Below are 20,973 nucleotides of genomic sequence, written 5' to 3'. Positions count from 1 at the left end.
TTCGGGAGATATGAAGATTTATTCACCCAAGAAAAATCATATTGCCCGAGGGGAATATGATTTTTTTTGGGTGAATAAATCTTCATATCTCCCTCACTATCATGCATTGAATGTATACTACGTCATGCAAGTATCCAACAAAGGTTGGTTTTTTTAATGTCTGCTATACCTTAGCTGTGTTTTGTTATGTGCCAGTCATTGTCCAGGAAATTCTTTGAAATTCTTCAAAGGAGATTAATGACATTCAGTTAATTTTACTACAGGTTGATCCAGGTAGGAGCGGAAATGAGATTTTCATCAAAGGGATAATAAAGACACATCATCAGGCATACATGTGTCCGACTTTCAATACAAGGTAGGGGTCAGTTGGGAGATGTGACTGGTATCTGGGCCTTAATTATTGCAGATCGCCATCCATGCTGTAGAGCATGATGAATATCTTTGGATAGTTCAATTGTCTGTGTGTTCACAATCAGTCAAGTTTATTGTTCTTGTATAGATATTGAAAAGGAGATCTACTCCTTTGTTAATTTTATGAATTATGATTGGAACTCCCCATAATATAGTCACCTGAAAACTACCTTTGATAACTTCACAAATTGTAATGGTAACCATTTTCTCCTGAATGCACTGCAGTTGTGAGGTATGATAAATATAGTACTGTACATCTATTTTATTGGATTGGAATCGCAGAAATGAAAGTAGAATGTAATTGTAAAAAGTATTTCATTCTTGCAAATGAATGACTGCAAATTCACTTCACACCAGCATGTTCATGTTAAGAGTCACATTACATCATATTCTCATGTATTTTGGAAAACGAAAATTATTTCTTTTCAAATAATCAATAGAATTAGCCAATCCAGAATAATGTTGAATTCGTTGTCTAAGGCAAGAATAAAACTTCGGTATCTAGTTCAAAGCAATATCAAAGGGTGTTTAAATTATGGTAATCCTATTAAATGGTGTCAGTTGAAGAAAAGTAGAAGTGAAAATATTTAAACAGGAAAGAAAAATGTCAAAAATATTCAAACAGATTTGTTTGCAGTTTTTAACATATATACGTGTAATGTAAAGCAAGCCATTTGAAAACTGTAAATAAAAAAGCCCCATTTAAATGTAGGTATGTAGATTATAGTGATTAAACCTTGAGACTTGCTATACTACAGTGTGATTGGATTATTGAATATTGTTTTACGTCCCTCTCAAGAATATTTCACTCATATGGAGATGTCACCACTGCCGGTGAAGGGCTGCAAAATTTAGGCCTATAGATGCTCGGCAAGCAGGGAGGGATCTTTATCATGCCACACCTGCTTCAACACGGGACCTCGGTATTTGCGGTCTCATCCGAAGGACCGCCCCATTTAGTCGCCTCTTACGACAAGCAAGGGGGTACTGAAGACCTATTCTAACCCGGATCTTCACGGGACTAGTGTGATTGGATGAAATTTTCACACATACATGTATAATAATAACAACTCATCTTCGCTTTGTAATCAAAGGACAGAGCTGTATTCCTTTTGTCAATGAATTAACTTTTTAAACATTCCAAGAATTTTACTCTATTATATATATATACAAACAAAGTCAAAACTGGAGACCAACACCTTGAGGTTCAAATTATGGAAGATTCTCACAAGTGGATACCACGTGGTATTCAGCAGGGTCTGCATCCAAAGTATAAACTTAAAGAAATAAAACAGATCACCAACACATAGTTATTATATATATATATCAAAGTAATTCTTCTGCTGTGGTTTTTTTTGTTTTTTGTTTGAGTTTGGTATTGATTTATTTTCCCTGAATTTGCATAGTTAACATTTGGTTCATTATAGGCATATTATGGAATATTTCTTTACCTTCAACCCCTCTAATCAGCAATGAACTCATCCATATAGTGCCTAATATGCGATGCTCATTTACAAATATAAAAAGTAAAAACTCATGTAAGTATAAAAATGTGAAGATAGCAAACAGTGATCAATCTCATATCTTCTCCAATCATTTTGTAAAATGTACATTTCTGTTTAGTGTTTATAGGGTGCTCATAATTTCAAATAAGCTCTCTAAGCTTTTGAATATAGCATTATATTGTTTGGAGAACATTTTCTTAAATGGAAAAGTGTTCTATTTCAAATAAAACGAGGATGTGAAGGGGCCCACACCAAAGTCCTTTACAATATATTCATGTGCACAGTGTGTGGCTGAGGGAAACTGAACGCCGTTCAATTGACTCCCCAAAATCCATTCTGATAATTTGTGTTGTTTTGTTTCTAATAACAGAGCTTTATATAAAGAAGGTAAGTCGATTAGTGCATAGCACTTATCTTCTGTGAGGCCCTCTGTCAAAACATCAATAAATGTACAGTGACTGTACACTATAAGATACAGAGCTGTCACAGTGAACAATAATGATACCATGAATTACATTCAACACACTATTCCAACGATTAGTAGAGGTTTGCAGACAATACGTTTTCTTAAATGATGTTTAAAACTTGAAATTGAGGGGGGGGGGGGGGGGGGGGGGGTTCCCATGTTAAAGTGAAAGGATGAAGGTGAAAATAAATACACTCATATCCAGTTATACGTTCACATAAAAGTTCATATAAAAACATTCATCTATATGCTGCTGTAATTCATACAAAACGGTTATACCATAATTCAAGCAAATGATCATGTGACCTTGAACTCTGAGTTTGACCTACTTTTAAGAAAACATAAGCTATTGAGTGTATCAAGAACTATTTTAGGTAAGGATTTCATATTTCGTATAGAGATTCTTAATTGACAAGACATTGTGACACAATGGTGTCTGACCTTTTGACCTTTGAGTTTGACCTACTTTAAGAAAAACCTGACCTATTTAATATCTCCTGAACTATTTAAGGTAGGGTTTTCACATTTTGTATATAGATTCTTTATGGCAAGACCTTGTTATACTTTGGTGTTGACCTTGAACAACAGCAAGACCAAGATATCTCGGGTGAGCGATGTGGCCTATGGACCTCTTGTTTATACATATAAAACCCTGGGGTTTAATCTAACACTGGTCATTGTATGATGTATAGCTCAATAAACTGTACATGTGCATTTATTGATCTAAAATTGTATATTTCTTATTATAATGATAATGCTTGGTGATTGTGACTACAAATCTAGTGAAAGTGGGTGGAACCGGCAGTGCTTTATTGAGATACGATATTTTCATTGACAAATTATTTAGTGTAGAATATTGGATTGTGTGAGATTTCATTGCAGTAAGTGTACAACTGTTTTAAGCTAGGAATAAAAGTATACTTAATTGATAATTTTATGTATAAATATTATTTATTTTAAATTACTTTCAATCCTTGAGAACTTCATTTTCACTTTGAATTCATGAGGTTCAAATTGACATCAAATTTTACATTGACAAAAAGAAACTTTGCATCCTTAATGTTGTTGCTATTATTTGTTCTGTAAATATTATATTTATTTTATTTTCCCATATTCTTTAATCAAAAATGTGCTCAGTAAATAGTACTCAATATTTATTGACGGATCGATTTTCAACGTAGATCTATGACAATATTGTGTATTTATCATGATACATATGTAACAGGTTTCTCTTTCCCTTAAGTAATAACAGGAACACCTGTTTGGGTTCTCGACAAGACGTTTATTCAGGAGTTACCATGCAATGCACGAATTGTCCAATGATGAAACCCTATAACAACAATGTTTAACAATTTTAAGTAATATGCTATATAAAACATGAATACTATAATTTCACATAATTACTGATGTACAACCAATATACGATTATAGCATTACATGGGTGATCTATATCAAGGGAGATAACTCTATACCTGTATACATCACATATTAAATCTCCCAAGTCCTATAGACTTTAACTTCATCATAAAACTTTACAATAATTATCATTATAATATGTATTAACATTATTAATTATTGAATTAAATAAAAACCATATGGTGAGCATACCATTCTATGGGAATAGGCTCGAGTGAACAATATTTACAGATGACACCAAACTGGTCTGATCTATAAATTAATTATGATATCTACAGTATCTTGTAAGTCATAAAACATACTTTTACTTTAAAATAATATCACAGTGAGACGAATCATATACATTACTATCACAGATATTTACATTATATAAGTCTCACTCTCACTGATCATTTATTCCAGGAATGTGGCAACAAAAGGAATTTTATGCAAAATTACAGTTTTAACATTTAGTAAAGGAATTATAGAATAGATTAGCATTAGTAATAAATTATTAACTTACCATTCAAGAGGAAAAATGTCGGTCTATGTCTAATTGTCAAAATATGTCAGATCTACTGAAATCAACTCTCTTCTTCAAAAACTGAATAAAGACTGACCACAAAGAACAGAACTCTTGGAGGGAAAATCTCCAAGACCAATCCAATGACATAAGACAAACTAAAACACCAATGAAATTAAAAGACACAAGGGACATTTGGCCAAAATATAATTATATACCCCAGGCCATTACACTGGGAAAGTGACCAAATTTATATGCTTGACTGCATGTTTAAATTACATTACCTTGCCTAAGCATTTTATTCAATGAACCGATTCTTCATACATATACCCATCATATTATACAATATACATGTATAATATGAGTCTGTCACACATATATTCAAAGTGAACTACCCCCTCCCCCCCCCCCCCCCCCCCCCCCCCCCCCAACATTTGAAACTGAAATTGTCAGTATTTTGTTTAAGAAAGAGTAAAACTGAATAATGTTTACCAAACCAGTACACTGCATTAATGAACCTTGTGTTTTGATTTAGTAAGGGAGATGCCCACAGTGTTTCAATATTCATGGTGACTTGTAAATTATTGGTACATGTAATGTTAAGGGAGATGCCCACAGTGTTTCAATATTCGTGATGACTTGTAAATTATTGGTACATGTAATGTTAAGGGAGATGCCTACAGTGTTTCAATATTCGTGATGACTTGTAAATTATTGGTACATGTAATGTTAAGGGAGATGCCCACAGTGTTTCAATATTCGTGATGACTTGTAAATTATTGGTACATGTAATGTTAAGGGAGATGCCCACAGTGTTTCAATATTCGTGATGACTTGTAAATTATTGGTACATGTAATGTTAAGGGAGATGCCTACAGTGTTTCAATATTCGTGATGACTTATAAATTATTGGTACATGTAATGTTAAGGGAGATGCCCACAGTGTTTCAATATTCGTGATGACTTGTAAATTATTGGTACATGTAATGTTAAGGGAGATGCCTACAGTGTTTCAATATTCGTGATGACTTGTAAATTATTGGTACATGTAATGTTAAGGGAGATGCCCACAGTGTTTCAATATTCGTGATGACTTGTAAATTATTGGTACATGTAATGTTAAGGGAGATGCCCACAGTGTTTCAATATTCGTGATGACTTGTAAATTATTGGTACATGTAATGTTAAGGGAGATGCCCACAGTGTTTCAATATTCGTGATGACTTGTAAATTATTGGTACATGTAATGTTAAGGGAGATGCCCACAGTGTTTCAATATTCGTGATGACTTGTAAATTATTGGTACATGTAATGTTAAGGGAGATGCCCACAGTGTTTCAATATTCGTGATGACTTGTAAATTATTGGTACATGTAATGTTAAGGGAGATGCCCACAGTGTTTCAATATTCGTGATGACTTGTAAATTATTGGTACATGTAATGTTAAGGGAGATGCCCACAGTGTTTCAATATTCGTGATGACTTGTAAATTATTGGTACATGTAATGTTAAGGGAGATGCCCACAGTGTTTCAATATTCATGATGACTTGTAAATTATTGGTACATGTAATGTTAAGGGAGATGCCCAGTGTTTCAATATTCATGATGACTTATAAATTATTGGTACATGTAATGTTAAGGGAGATGATGTAATGTTATCCGTGATATTGAAATTCAGTACACATCCCCAGGTAAACTGTTTTGATACTAATCGATGCAGCAGAGCTGGGATTCAATGAAGCCAATTGAACCTGAGGTGTGGAATCCACCTCTGCTCATCCACAGGGTAGTGCATTGTTGCTCAAGCAACTCCCCGTTTCTCAATTCACACTTGCAATTAAAGATCACAGCAGTTGAAGATTATAACAAGTAAATAATTCATCTTGATTTTCCAAAAATTTCACCAAAGCATGTCAATTTTATATCTAAGAGTTAAACGCACATACACTAAAGGGTATAATTTGAAAGTTTTGTTTGGAGACCCCTTTGCGCCCAATCCAAAAAAAATCCTGATATACAAATTTCTTGTTCTTTCCATCAACAAATATCATTTGTCTTCTATCCGGACAGAACACCATGTTAATTGATTCAGTAATGCTAAGAGAGTTTGGAATTATGGGAAGAAACAGTATTGGGAAACGGTGCAGAGCTTGACATTAACGATTTTCCACTTGTTTGGTACCAGTGAAGAAAATTCATGGACAAGTGAATATTGCTAGGTACTTGTCTGATGGAACAAGTCATTCTGTGAAGAAGTTTCCAGATTTAAAAAAAGAAAAGAAAATAAATAGTTGATATTCCTTTTCGTCGAAGTTCAATATTGGAAGGAATTCTTGCGTAAATAGCTTTAACCTTGATCATCAGAGCAAGGTCATCATACTCAATCAAGACATTGTTCATTACATTTATACTTTTGATTTAAGGTTGCAGCAATCTTACAAAGTTTGAGTTTTTGGTATAGGCAAGCTGATGAAACTGATCATATAAATTAAAAAAGGGAATATGAAAATAGAAAATTCCAAACCTTGTGGATTGATGAATTTCCTTTTGATTTTAGGAGGGAAAATGTCAATAAATAAATGTTTCAGTGTTAAGAGTTTCATTGTTCAAACGTGTAGGTATGATTTTTAAATTGGTTATTTTTATCCCTCTGTTAAAGGAGGGGGGGGGGGGGGTATTGGTTTGCACTTTGCGGTTGGTCTTACAAACCCTAAATTGACGGACATCAATCTTGGTATACTGGTTTCCCCTAAAGAGTAGATTACTCCTATTGATTTTGAGGTCAAGGGTCAATCTACTCTGAACAAAAGAAGATACTGTGTGCTCAATATCTTGAGGACCCTTTGCATGATAGACATCAAACTTGGTACTACTGGCATATTGGCACCCCCTAAATAAGTAAATGACCTGGCCATTGGTTTCCAAGTCATAATGTCAAAGGTCATGACTCAAATGAGTAACTTTTGAATGGATGGTGATAGGGCTTTTTTGTATTCCTTGTAGCAAGACTGTTTTTGATACCAAAATATTTTACCTTATGACCTTGATCTTGGGGTTTGACCTACTTTTGAAGAACTTTAACCTTGGCCATTATAAATTTTGCTGCCATCAGTGTTTCAAATTTATATCAACCAGAACAGGATATAAAACTGTTTTTAAATTTGCTCCATGTGTTCATAAAGTTACAAATCAACACTAAGTATAGTATTTAAACTTTATTTTAATAAATTCAGTAGTTACTTAAGTTCTTTATTGAAAACTTGTTGGACAAGTAAAAGTTAAGTTCAGACAAGTACGTAAATTCATGGCCACTTGGACAAGTAGCAAAATAGTCAATTCTGTAGATTCCTAAATACATACAAAGACTTAATTATCGTGTAATTTTGCAAGAAGCATCATTCACTAAATAAAATTACTCGCTATCACTCTGTATGTCCATGCATCCCTCTGTCACACTTCACTTTGTGGATGCAACTCCTCGGAAACAACTCAAAGGATTTTGTTAAAATTTTATAGGATTGTTAGTCACCATGTATAGTTGATCATATTGTGCCACCATGTTGATTTGACAAATTTTACAGGAGTTGTGGGACTTTATTGAATTTACATGCTACACTATAGGAACACCTGTGGTCGACACAACTCTTCGGAAACCACTCAACAGATATTACTCAAGTTTTGTAGGAGTATTAGTCACATCATGTAGTTGATCATATTATGCTGCGATTTTAATACAACAAATTTTACAAGAGATACGGGACTTCTGCACTTTTTTTTTTAGATGGCTGGAGACATAGCTACGCATAGCAATCTTGTATAAGAGTGAAATACTTGGCCCTGGAATGGAACACTGAATGATTTTGATATGGGAGTGAAAGGTTTCTAGTCATTAGAATGGCACGGTTTATTTGGTGTAGTAGCTAGTATGCTTCAGGGTCTGTAGCACTGCAAGTATTGATCGATCTATATCATAGACTGTCAGTGTCACTCTGAATTTGTAGCAATCTAGCTGTATCGTAATATATCCATAGCACTGCTATAGTGTCAGTTTCTCTAGCATTGTCATCCATAGCATGGCTGCTGTCAGTTTGTCTCCATCATTGTCATCCATAGCACTGCTAGTGTCAGTTTGTCTCCATCATTGATATCCTTAGCACGGCTACTGTCAGTTTCTCTGTAGCATTGTCATCTATAGCACTGCTAGTGTCAGTTTCTCTGTAGCATTGTCATCTATAGCACTGCTAGTGTCAGTTTCTCTGTAGCATTGTCATCTATAACACTGCTGCTGTCAGTTTGTCTCCATCATTGTCATCCATAGCACTGCTAGTGTCAGTTTCTCTGTAGTATTGTCATCCATAGCACTGCTAGTGTCAGTTTCTCTGTAGCATTGTCATCCATAGCACTGCTAGTGTCAGTTTGTCTCTAGCATTGTCAGCGTAGTAAAATTCATAAACGTAACATGAAACTGAAGTAATGCTTTACACTGTCAGGATTTTTATTTTTAGCTGAGTAAGTAAAGAGTAAAACCAGTAGTTCTTTAAATTTAATTGTACAATATTTAATTCAGAAAAAAAGGGATTCGGCAAGAAGCATTGTCATAAATCATACAACCTCTCTCAAGTTACACAAGTACAGAAATATCATGATTAAGTGCAATTATGTCAGTTGTTTGCATTTTTGCAAAAATTGCCTTTCTTGATGTTCCAATTATAGAAGACGATGACATTGGTAATGCCTGCAATTATACTGACTTTTTTAATAATCGTTTTTCCATCAGTTGATCTGTATTAATTATTCCTATTCTAGTCATGCAGTATGAGTGTGTGGAGCTATACTATATATACAGCTAATTTAGATAAACATGTCACTCAGGAAATCTGGTAACCTTATCTAATACATCAAAATTCTTTTAATTATAAGCGAAGAATAAAGTCTCTTTACCTCAATCGCAAGTTCATATATTTAAGCTAATTAATATGTCTTTAATTGAAATCGTTTTTACAAGCATATGTCTGTAATTAACAATTAATTTTGCCAATCAACATTCAAATTACTTCAGAAGTTATATATGTGCATCTGGGATAGTACAACTTTACACTCAATTATTAACGTTTATTTCATAAATTATGGAGAAACAGCTGGTGACAATTAACACACCCTGTAATGTAGTGGGGGTGGGAGAAGAATATGTATATATATTTATATACTGTATATATATATACTGTATAGCCATGGATGACTGCTTAATTACTGCAATGTGAGATAAACTCATAAAAATCCCAAACACCTATAAACAACAATCCTTTGTAGTAAAGGTTCTTAAAAATGACCCCATTATAGTAGTTATTTTTGGTGGGTTAAATCTATGCTTGGTGTGAAACTATGTTTACTTGCATGATTTATCTAATGGCTGTCCATTTCACTTGTTTCCTTAATAGTTTTCTTTACTTGTGTATTTAGTTTGTGTTTCCCCCTGTCAAGCCTCCTAGCTGAATATAGGACAGCAATTCAACCCAGTGAGCATGCTAGACTTGATCAGATCAATGCTCTGGCTCTATGATGTAATAAGCAGGGGTCATCTAGCGGTCAGGCTAGGGCAGATGACCTTCAAAATCCACACACTGTGACCAACTTCTAAAATATCCCACTCGGTGTAACTTTGTGAAGTAGTTTTTCACTTCTTGATGCAAGCGATGAAAACAGTGGATTTTTTTTTTACAATAAGAATTAACAGATGTTTTCTTTTTAATTATTTGATTATCTTTTGTTTATTGTGTTGACACATACAACTACGGGAAAAGTGACATTCTTTTCTGTTTAGAGGCGGATTACCTGAAGTTAATTTTCGCAGGATTTGCTACGTACATCTGATATACAGACAAAGCGACCAGACGCCAGTGCAGCCAGTATAGGTAATTCTTTTAGAATCGTTTATTGACTGCCGGTCAATGGAAGAGTACATATTGTGGTCACCTGAACTTTACTGTGTTTGGGTAGATTGTAGGACTACTGTATACTGAAATTTTAAAGTACATGAAAATAATGAATCGGTAACGGACTGCTATTTCTAATTTTGAAGGACCTCTGAAGATAGCCTTGCTTGTCAGTGCTTTAACTATTATTTAGGATGCAAGATTTTTGTATTGTCATAAATATCTACTGTGTCATTTCATTGTTTTTAAATGCACTTTCAAAAATTTGTAAAACATTTTCTATTTTAAAAAAATTCTAATATGCCTGGAAACAAGAGAATATAATATATTTATTTCAAATTCAGTCATCCCTAACTTGACGAAAGGATAATTTTCTTCATAATACAGGAAAAACAAATGATAGAGTAAACAAACTTAAACATGCACAAATGTAAATCTCCATGTATTGTAAACAAATGACAGAGTAAACAAACTTGAAACATGCACAAATGTAAAAATGAAAAACAAAATCTGCATGTATTGTAAACAAATGACAGAGACTTGGGGACTATACATAAGTATGCTGCTATCAGAGTACATGGAATACTTTTAAATGCATTCATCTAAGGTGAATCTGCCTAAACAATATAAAATTTCAGACATCTTCACAATTTAAAATCCAAAACAATTTATTCCTCCTCAGGAATGTAAGTAAATTGTTCATTTTGAGAATGTGTTATTTGAATTTGTCACATTTGATAAAGAAGTGCATTTCATCTTCAAACTGAATTTTGTGGGGAAAAAAATTCATAGAATTTTTTAATATCTATCAGTATCAATGAAAACTTTTGATAATTAACAAATTAACCATTTATTATTAAAATTGTAAATTAAAGTTAAGATATTTTTCCAATGCAGATCAAGTAATAAAAATTAGACTGAAATCAATTTACTATTGTTTTATTGTCTACATGGGTACAAAATATGTTCTTGTTTTAAAGATAAGTGAATTCTTCCCCTAGTATACCTGTGATTTTTTTTTGTACTAAGGTACCTAAAACTACTTTTTAAAGAAATTTGAAAAAAAAGATAATTTTGCACTCGATGCTCTCATTGTTCATACTTTGTATGAGAGGTTTTAGTAAGTAAAGCAATAGAAACCAAATATTTCCAGTCTGAAACATTCAAAGAAAGTATTCACATATGTGAAAATATTCACTGTAAAAACTCTGAAGGTTATTCTGAAGATGAATGCCGGAAGGGAACACTGTAGTATAGGTCAGATCCCTCTGGCCATATGTCACTGACAGGATTTCCTTGCTCACTTCATCTTGACCAGAAAAATCGGAATAGTGAAATGAGAAAAACAGGCATGATTTCCTGGCTTGTTGTCTTTCAGGACAGGAAGTGTTATCTAATTATAAATGGTTCATGCTGTTGGGCAGTTGTTCACTTTGCCGTTATTATTTACATAAGTGATAAATATAGATTGTGTTCTAGACAAGTAAACATAACCACTGCATTATCTTTGTACATGTAATATGCATGCCTAGGCAGCAATATTTGGTCTGGTATATCAACAAGATATGGTTTTGAAATCTATATATTTCCGATGAGAAGGTACATTTCAATGTGCATACATTCCCTATCTGATAGTGTGTGAATCCTTGTAGTATTTATGTACATACTCATTATTGTACAGAAGAAATTATGTTCCACCATATAAATTATGCAAGGACCCATTCACATTTCTTTGTCTGTTTCTTGTACGGACGGTCAACAAACTTGTAGCGTTTGTGATATCGATATTTTTCCTTCAGTGGCCAACTAATTAAATATATTCCAATATTTTTATGTCCTAGAAACCATCTCATATCATGGTGATATTGATTTCATTTATTACCTAGTGTGGGGTTGTTTTTTTTTGGGGGGGGGGGGGGTGTTTCATTTGTCTCAGAAGACAATGGTTTGGGGTTTCTTCTTGTTCTACTTGTGTGATTAGTAATTTAATACTTTCTCATTTTCATCCCGTTAATTATGACTCATTAACAGGAATGTGTTAGAATTTATGTTTTACATTTAATTTGACATTATATGATTTATTTATAATCCGGAGAGGAGTGCATTAAATCACACTTCGATGGGTTAATACTTGACAATGTGCTCAAAGTTACAGTGTATTATAATAGACAGTTGGATATTTAGTTTTTATAACTGTCGGAGACAGTGAATGACTTTGTGTATGCACTGGACCAATTATCACAAAAGTGATGAAAATTAAAGATGCGGAATACTATAATGTGATTCCTTAGAAGTTCAGAGATTTATAGTACATGTAATTTAAAATGATAATAGTATGATATTAAAAAAAATACCATATAATGAAGTAAAATGGAGATTCTTGAATTTGCTGACTGTGTTCCACTTTGAAGAGAGTAACAGCTTTATTTAGTTGTACATTAAGTGCTTATAATAACAGGTAAGTTACCAGCTCCTCATCACAGGTACAAATCATTGTTAAAATGGATGTTGTCTAGACAGGTAAGCTACCAGCTCCTCATCACAGATACAATTCATTGTTAAGGTGGATGTTGTTTAGACAGGTAAGTTACCAGCTCCTCATCACAGATACAAATCATTGTTAAGGTGAATGTTGTTTAGACAGGTAAGCTACCAGCTCCTCATCACAGATACAAATCATTGTTAAGGTGGATGTTGTTTAGACAGGTAAGTTACCAGCTCCTCATCACAGATACAATCATTGTTAAGGTGAATGTTGTTTAGACAGGTAAGTTACCAGCTCCTCATCACAGATACAAATCATTGTTAAGGTGAATGTTGTTTAGACAGGTAAGTTACCAGCTCCTCATCACAGATACAATCATTGTTAAGGTGGATGTTGTTTAGACAGGTAAGTTACCAACTCCTCATCACAGATACAAATCATTGTTAAGGTGGATGAATTCTAATGGGGAACCAGGTTCCACCTATAGTTGTATACTAAAGAGCGATGTTGTAATTTTCATATAAGATATCTCAATTTCAAAGCATGATGAAAAATTGAATAATGAATATGAAATTTATGCAGAGGACTATAACTTGATAATTTCTTTAGATAACTGTATTAATAATACAGGACAGACTGACTTATGGGTGTACAGACAGCAGGACAGACTGACTGATGGGCGTACAGACAGCAGGACAGACTGACTGATGGGTGTACAGACAGACAATGGAAAGAAATCCTGTAGAAGGAAACTGACAATGTATTTGAAACAAAGAATTGACGAAAGATATGTGTATTTCTTGGCAAACCAAGCACAGCTTTCAATTTAAATAACTTATTGAAGAAATCTTGACATTTCAATTCAATGAAAGATTGCTTCTAGACAATTGGCCAATCTTTAAATATAATTGTGTAAAGCTACACCTAAGGACTTGAATTTTGATTGAAGATCTTAACATAGAAACAAATAATATTGATTGTTTTTTTATATGTGTTATTTTTATATCAGTGAACTATTTTCAAAAAAGGTTAATGTAATTCCTCATGTGTAATTGAAGTATGTCAAGGAGTGTCAGTATCCGTTATCTCATTTATATCCAAGAATCTTATTGTTAATGTAGATGTAAAACTTCAGATTTAGATATTTTTAAAACTGATTAGCTTCAATTATGATTTGTTTACAGGTGTTTTTTCCAAAGCATTTGATTTTTGTATTATATATGATAGACCCACCTCTTTCAATCAGATTCAGTCCCCACTTATTTACTCTCTCTGAACCTACCAAGTGAGGACATCCTCACAATGTGTAGAAGAGAATACACACATGTATATATTCTGAAGGCAAAAAAGTACTGTGTTAGGTATAGCTATAGGGATACCTATATAAGTGTATCTAATACTCTCTTTCGAATTATGAAAAAAAGGTTTTTGAGAGAAAATATTGGTAAGGACATGTCCTCACACCACTTGTCCTCACTAAGCTAATATTTTGTATCTATATCTTTCACATGCTGTAGGTCACAATTGTGAGGATGTAAGTGTGAGGACATTTTAGGTCATTTATGAGGATGTAATTGTGAGGACATTTTTTTTTTGTCCTCATAGTGAAATTCTGTCCTCACAACTTCTGTTTATTGGTTGAAATTTGTCTTCACTTCACATGTTTTACTGGGCCCCTCCCCCCCCCCCCCACCCCCCCTCTCTCTCTTTATATATATATATATATATATATAATTATGTGTATATTGTATATATATCAGCAGGTGTATAATACTGGATTATATATTCCATCAATAGTTTGTTTGATAACATACTTCAAAAGATTCTCCCTGCATGTTCAATGTACCTTATAACAATCAACATGTACCTCTTTGACTGATTTAATTGTTGTATAATATATGAAACATTTAATCTGAGCTATTCAGCAGGCTTTTGTTAATGTTAGTTGTGAAGAAATAGTCTTTATGGAAAACTTGAGTTTACAACAGAAAACAAAACATCATCCTTAAAAAATAGTTGGTTTCAAGTGTTAGAAATTATAATTTTTGGTACGTTGCCATGCACTGACAAAAAGCGACAAAATACGAAATTTCTTTATTCTGCTAAGCAATAAATTTTCTCATAAAGTAAAATGCCGAACCTATATTTGCATTGATAATTGCCATGTTGAAATGTGAGATTAAAGGAGGACCTCCCTCAATGGTATCAATTCAGAATTTCTGATTGTTCAGTTTCAATAATTTAAGAAACTTTGAATGGGGAAATCTTCAATTTAGATGTTGCAAAAAATACTACTTTTATTGTTTCTTATGCAATTCTTAAGAAAATACTTATATTGTTTCATGTGTAATTTATTTTGATTGGTGTACAGCTACTTTTTTCAGAGCGTATCTTTGTATAAATATTGTAAAGTAAATAAAATTTGGTATATGTGTGTTTGTATAAATATTGTAAAGTAAATAAAATTTGGTATGTGTGTCTTTGTATAAATATTGTAAAGTAAATAAAATTCGGAGATGCTGAAGGATTATTTTGTGTATCCTATAGGATCAATGCAAATAAAAAAAAAATTAAATAAGACTCCGGTTTTATTCTATAAGTTCTCATTTGTTCATATAGTGTGAACCCAGGAGTTTTTAACATTAATGTAACATAAATTATTCCTATCTTATTAATCTAAATGGAGTACTTGTTCAGTATGATCTCGGTGTAGACCTGTCAAACATTAATAGCTGGAGTCTATTGTCCTTCGTTATAGAATTTAATGAAAAATTTGTGTTCTTAAGATGACCATGTGAATCAACAGCTCCCGTAACCGTCACCAAGCCAGTTTTTTTGTTGAAATAGTTTTTGCATGGCTAATCATTTGTTGCATGGGATTGATATGAAATGGCCTGAATCACACACTATTAACCGTTTGTACATTTTTTTTCCCTATTTCAGGTTTAAACTTGCCTACATGAATTGTTTAATTAAGATTTCTGTATGTAGTTATACCCCTTTAAGTGAAACTTTCTTCTATTTTTAAATAAATACAGATATAGATCAATTTATACTCGTAATACCTAAATGTATCATAATTTAAGCTGTTAATTATAACTGCAGTTATTATATAGTAAGTTTTCATATTGCATGGTTATTATGTGGACAGTTTACATGGTTATTATCTAATCCGCTTGTAATGAATATGCCTATAAACAGCAGATATAGTCAGGGTTCATGTCCAATTAAGTACTAATAGTCAGTAACTAACGTTATAACACAAAGTGTATTTTTCACTTTTTTTTCATGAATATGTCAAATGTCAAATGAATTTTCCTTTGCGAGAGAAAAAAACAACTTCAGGGAAATAATTACGTTCCTGTTGGTTTTGATTGTAATTTACATGAAATTAATTAACTGGGGTTTGGATACAAATGACATATTGTTAAAATCCCCGTCCCTCGGGTGACCATTAAAAATGATACCTCTAGATGTTCAGTATAGACATTCTAAATTAAACATATTGTTTGTTGACGAGATTCTTCACCAGATCGATTTTGAAGCATCCATACAAGGTCTAGAAACCTGTAGTGGACCCGTTCCAATGGATAAGCAATGTCAATCCTTTTTTCTGAAGCATGGGACATTGCCCATTGTTAGTGCCATTGTTGACAAACACAAAACGTTTCATTCAGAAGAAGATTTTCACCACTGGATTGAAATTCATAGTAAATTGTAGGAAATAAAGCTGATCAAAAAGTTACACTGAGAAAATTTAGTTTTATGACATATAACTTGTGACATCATCACTAATTATAGACAAACACCTGGAGTGGGTGTCACTATAAGAACATTGCATTAATTTAATCCAATTCATGTCCTTTTCTTTCTAATCGAACAAGGCCATGCCATTCAGAATGAATAATTATTGAATTATAAGTAAATTTCAGTAAGGTTAGAATAGGCCAGTTTAAATTGGTGCCCCTCTAGTTCTTTGAATTCTTGTTTCTCCAACATTATACCATATCTCACAGCCTGCTACAGTGTGTAAATTGTATCATATGATTAAGACTGTCCTCTAAAGCAGGGGACCTCCGGAGGTCAACAGCTCTTTCTAACAGGGCACAGTGTTTGTGACCTATTATGGACAAATGCACTGTATTCTGTACACTGTGGTTACACATTTAATTAATGTGTGTGTCATTGCAGTGGACAGCACAATATGTACTGCCTGTTGATCCCGACTATATATACATTTATTTACCGTATTAATTAGGTATACATGTATTTACCGTATTAATTAGGTATACATGTATTTACCGTATTAATTAGGTATACATGTACTTACCCTAGTAATTATGTATTACATGTAGTTACCATATTAATTATGTGTACATGTAGTTACCATATTAATTATGTGTACATGTAGTTATACTGTATTAATTAATATGATAAATGATATTCAACACAATGGTGTTGCATGTATATAGTTACATTTTCCAACAAACAAGATCAGGCTGTGTCTTACATCAGAATTATTAGCCCATTTATATCATCAATTAATTACCATTTTTTCTCATACTTATTTAAATTACGGCCGGGTTGAAAAGTTTAAGGTCGGGGCAGCAGTGAACCGAACAGAAGATGTACAACAGACGTCATTTAGTTAAAGCATGTGAGAAACAGAAATCAAGACAGGACCCAGTCGTATGTCATTTAACAGATTTTAGCCCTGTATTGGGCCTTTTATAGTTAAAGCATGTGAGAAACAGAAATCAAGACATACGACCAACAGAAATCAAGACAGGACCCAGTCGTATGTTATTTAACAGATTTTAGCCCTGTATTGGGCCTTTTATAGTTAAAGCATTGTGAGAAACAGAAATCAAGACAGGACCCAGTCGTATGTCATTTAACAGATTTTAGCCCTGTATTGGGCCTTTTATATTTGCTCTTCAGTGTGACCCCTGATGGAAGTTAAGGATTGATGCAATGAAACTATCCCCATGCACACACAGAAATACCTGTTTGTAAGTCAGGATACATGTAGTTATTAATTTAAGAAAAGCAATAATGATCCTCCAGTAACGACTGTGAACATGAAGGGGATGAAATTCCAGATCATCAGGTCAATCTCGATGTCCTCAATTAAAGGAACTCAACTTATTAAGAAAAACTGTCAACAGAAAACATGGTTAATTCAGAGGCTGAAAACATATGCTGTTTTAGTTGGTTGTGAATTGCATTGCCATTGAATTAATCATACTGCCTTTAAGTATGTATGATATATATGTAAATGAGTCCAAATAATATTGCAATATTTTTTTTTTTTTACCTGCTATGCTTAAAAGGTAGTAATTGTTTTTGTGTGTCTTTTGTGCTGAGGTTTTTGGTTGTTCACGGTTTGTTTTTTTCAGTTTGAGGGAGTTTGATATGTGATTTTAGTTGTGTCAATGAGCCAGGTCAAAGGAATAAATTATCATTTAATACCCAAAACACCTGCATAGAAACACATGCACACAAAAATAGTCAAAGCAACACAAGGGCCCCTTGTTGCTGACAAACACAAAATCTTGAATTATGTGTTGTCCAGGCTGTCCAGACAAACTGCATCAATAATAGGCTGTCTGACATTCTTTAAAGTGGTCTGGACAGAAGAATTTATTGGGAGGTCAGTTTGACCTTTATCAGCTAGGTGTACCTTATACTCTATCCAAATCTGGTCAGAATGGGGTAATGGGATCGAGAGTATAACTGTATATTCCAAACAATCCAATCAGTGGTTTTCTCAAGTTGTCATCAAAATATGAAATGAATTCATCATGATGTAATGACATTTTGTACTTTAACCATTGTGTCCAGCCACTTGGTATTTTATTATAAATATACTGCCTTAGACATTGATACAAATACTTGTATGATATGTACAGCAAGTAAAACAGCTAGATTTTGCATGAGGCCTTTGTTTTTAAAAGTTCCTTACTAATTCTGTTCCTGGTTGGGTGTTTTATAACAATCTCTAGAGGGGCTGGTCATTCCTCATTTGTCATATCCACGACATGACGCAGAATACCAGATCAATACTGAGTAATTCCTTTGTTGGAGACAGCTATCATCCATTTCCTGATGTATCTGCATGTTCTTACAACTAAAATAATACTTCCCAAATCAATTATTCCATCTCTCTCTCACAGAGAGAGAGAATTAAAGCTGAATAGTCATTCTGTTTTCGTTTTCTAAATTTATATTATTTTTTGCTGATGAACTGTGTATTTAAACTTAGGAGTATTAATCAACATGTTTAAACAAGAGCTGGTCAACAACCTAGAATGACCTATCCTACTTTATTTCCAGAAGGCCATTAAATATGAGCTTATCAAAAGCAGTTGATTTCATGTGCTAAGGCTATGTGTAATCAATTTTGAGGCATCCAAAAGGAGAAATACCTAGGACAATTATTAGAGATTAGAATTTAAATAATAATTAACACTTTCAATTTTTTTTTACCATTTCTGAATCTTTATTCCATTGTATGTATACATCTTTGATTTAATAATTAAATATAGTAAATTGATTGACTTGAAGTTAGTGAAACTAGATTGAAAGCTGGAAGTCACTATTTCACCCATTGTACAGTACATTAATTAACACCTATATATGTAAGGGAGGTAAATATGGAATTACCATGAAAGCAATCTTAATTCAAATGAACTCTTTGTCAAATATTATATATCTTTGATTTAATAATTGAATATAGGAAATTAATTGACTTGAAGTTAGTGAAACTAGATTGAAAGCTGGTAGTCACTATTTCACCCATTGTACAGTACATTAATTAACACCTATATATGTAAAGGAGGTAAATATGGAATTACCATGAAAGCAATCTTAATTCAAATGAACTCTTTGTCAAATATTTATTAAGGGCAAATGTGAACTGTGCACAATAGTAATTAAGTGCTTGAGGAAATAAAAAAACATCCACAAGCCATTTAGTTGGCAAAACGTTTTGACCATAACATAATTAAGTACCCAATGAAATATTGCATTTGCATGTTGTATACTGATGTGAAACCAGAGCAAAATTTACTATACACAATGACCTTGGACATGTCTTCAAAATTTACTTAGTTACACAATGACCTTGGACATTCTTCAAAATTTACTTAGTTACACAATGACCTTGGACATATCTTCAAAATTTACTTAGTTACACAATGACCTTGGACATGTCTTCAAAATTTAAATGAAAATATAGTAATAATGAAAATATGGGAGTAATAAAGTAATTAAATGTTTGTGTAAAGTTTTCAAGGCCTAGTCTTTTTTCCCCTCTTTTTTCTTTTCATCTTGAAGGAGATCAGAATTTAAATCATTTGTCAAAATTGTTCTACTGACCTTAAAATTTGGCATTTTTCCTTGAAATTTAAGTCAATATTTCTCTTGAACTGAGATGTATTTTTTGAGAGATGACTGTAATTATCTAGCCATCCTCTGACCTTGAGTTTTGAGTTGCAGAATAAATGTCAAGGTTGTCTATATTATGGAGCTATATAGGTATGATATACACATTCAACTCATAAGGTAATTTGAAAGCCTATTTTGTATTTAATATTATTAGTTGTAATTTGAATAGCCTATAATGTATTATCATTTGAGGTAATTTGAATATATAGTCTATTTTGTTTTATTATTTGAGGTAATTTGAATAGCTATGTGTATTATTATTTGAGGTAAGTTGATCTATTATCATTGGAGGTAATTTGAGTAGCCTATTTTGTAATATTATTTGTGGTAATTTTGATATATAGCCTATTTTGTAGAAATTACTCCATGCTTTTATGGTTGTTAAAAACGGATGTTAGGCCAAGTAAAATTAATTAGTAGATTATCATTCCTGCCCGCCCCTCGAAAATCGCCCGCCCCAATTTTTTTTATTTTTCAAAATTACGATTTCCGGATATTTTTATGTCCGGTCCGGTATCGTAAACGTACTTTGTTACACTTTGCCTTTTAGAAACCCAAATACACATGTAATTATGATTTATAAAGCCTTTTCTCAATGAGAGAAGGCATTTTGGAGGTCAAGAATACCTTGGCAAAAAATAAAATCCTCCCACCCGCCCCATTTTTTTGTGAAGTTTGAATGATAATCTACTAATTAATTTTACTTGGCCTTACAAAGAAACCAGGCAAACCAATCCTGTGGCAATTTGCATAAGGCGTTTATGCAAAAAATTACCAAGGGGTGTTACTGACTTTTCCTGTGGC

The 20,973-nt window shown here is 33.0% G+C and overlaps 1 protein-coding gene across 4 annotated transcripts in view; it reads left to right on the top strand.

Annotated features, from left to right (window-relative positions):
- LOC125679081 (retinoic acid receptor beta-like) overlaps positions 1 to 20,973 on the top strand; it is a 73,138-nt gene that overhangs the window by 16,075 nt on the left and 36,090 nt on the right. For 2 of the 4 annotated variants that reach the window (XM_048918003.2, XM_048918006.2), the window contains exons 2-3: positions 264 to 355; positions 10,124 to 10,214. The gene's annotated coding sequence lies outside the window, so the exon portion shown is untranslated. The remainder of the gene's footprint in view (positions 1 to 263; positions 356 to 10,123; positions 10,215 to 20,973) is intronic. The other 2 variants (XM_048918005.2, XM_056155986.1) reach the window with 1 other exon arrangement.

Source organism: Ostrea edulis, chromosome 2 (assembly GCF_947568905.1).
Source record: "Ostrea edulis chromosome 2, xbOstEdul1.1, whole genome shotgun sequence".
Lineage (NCBI taxonomy): Eukaryota > Metazoa > Mollusca > Bivalvia > Ostreida > Ostreidae > Ostrea > Ostrea edulis.
The sequence above is the reverse complement of the archived record's forward strand: the minus strand, read 5'-3'. Positions and strand labels throughout refer to the sequence as shown.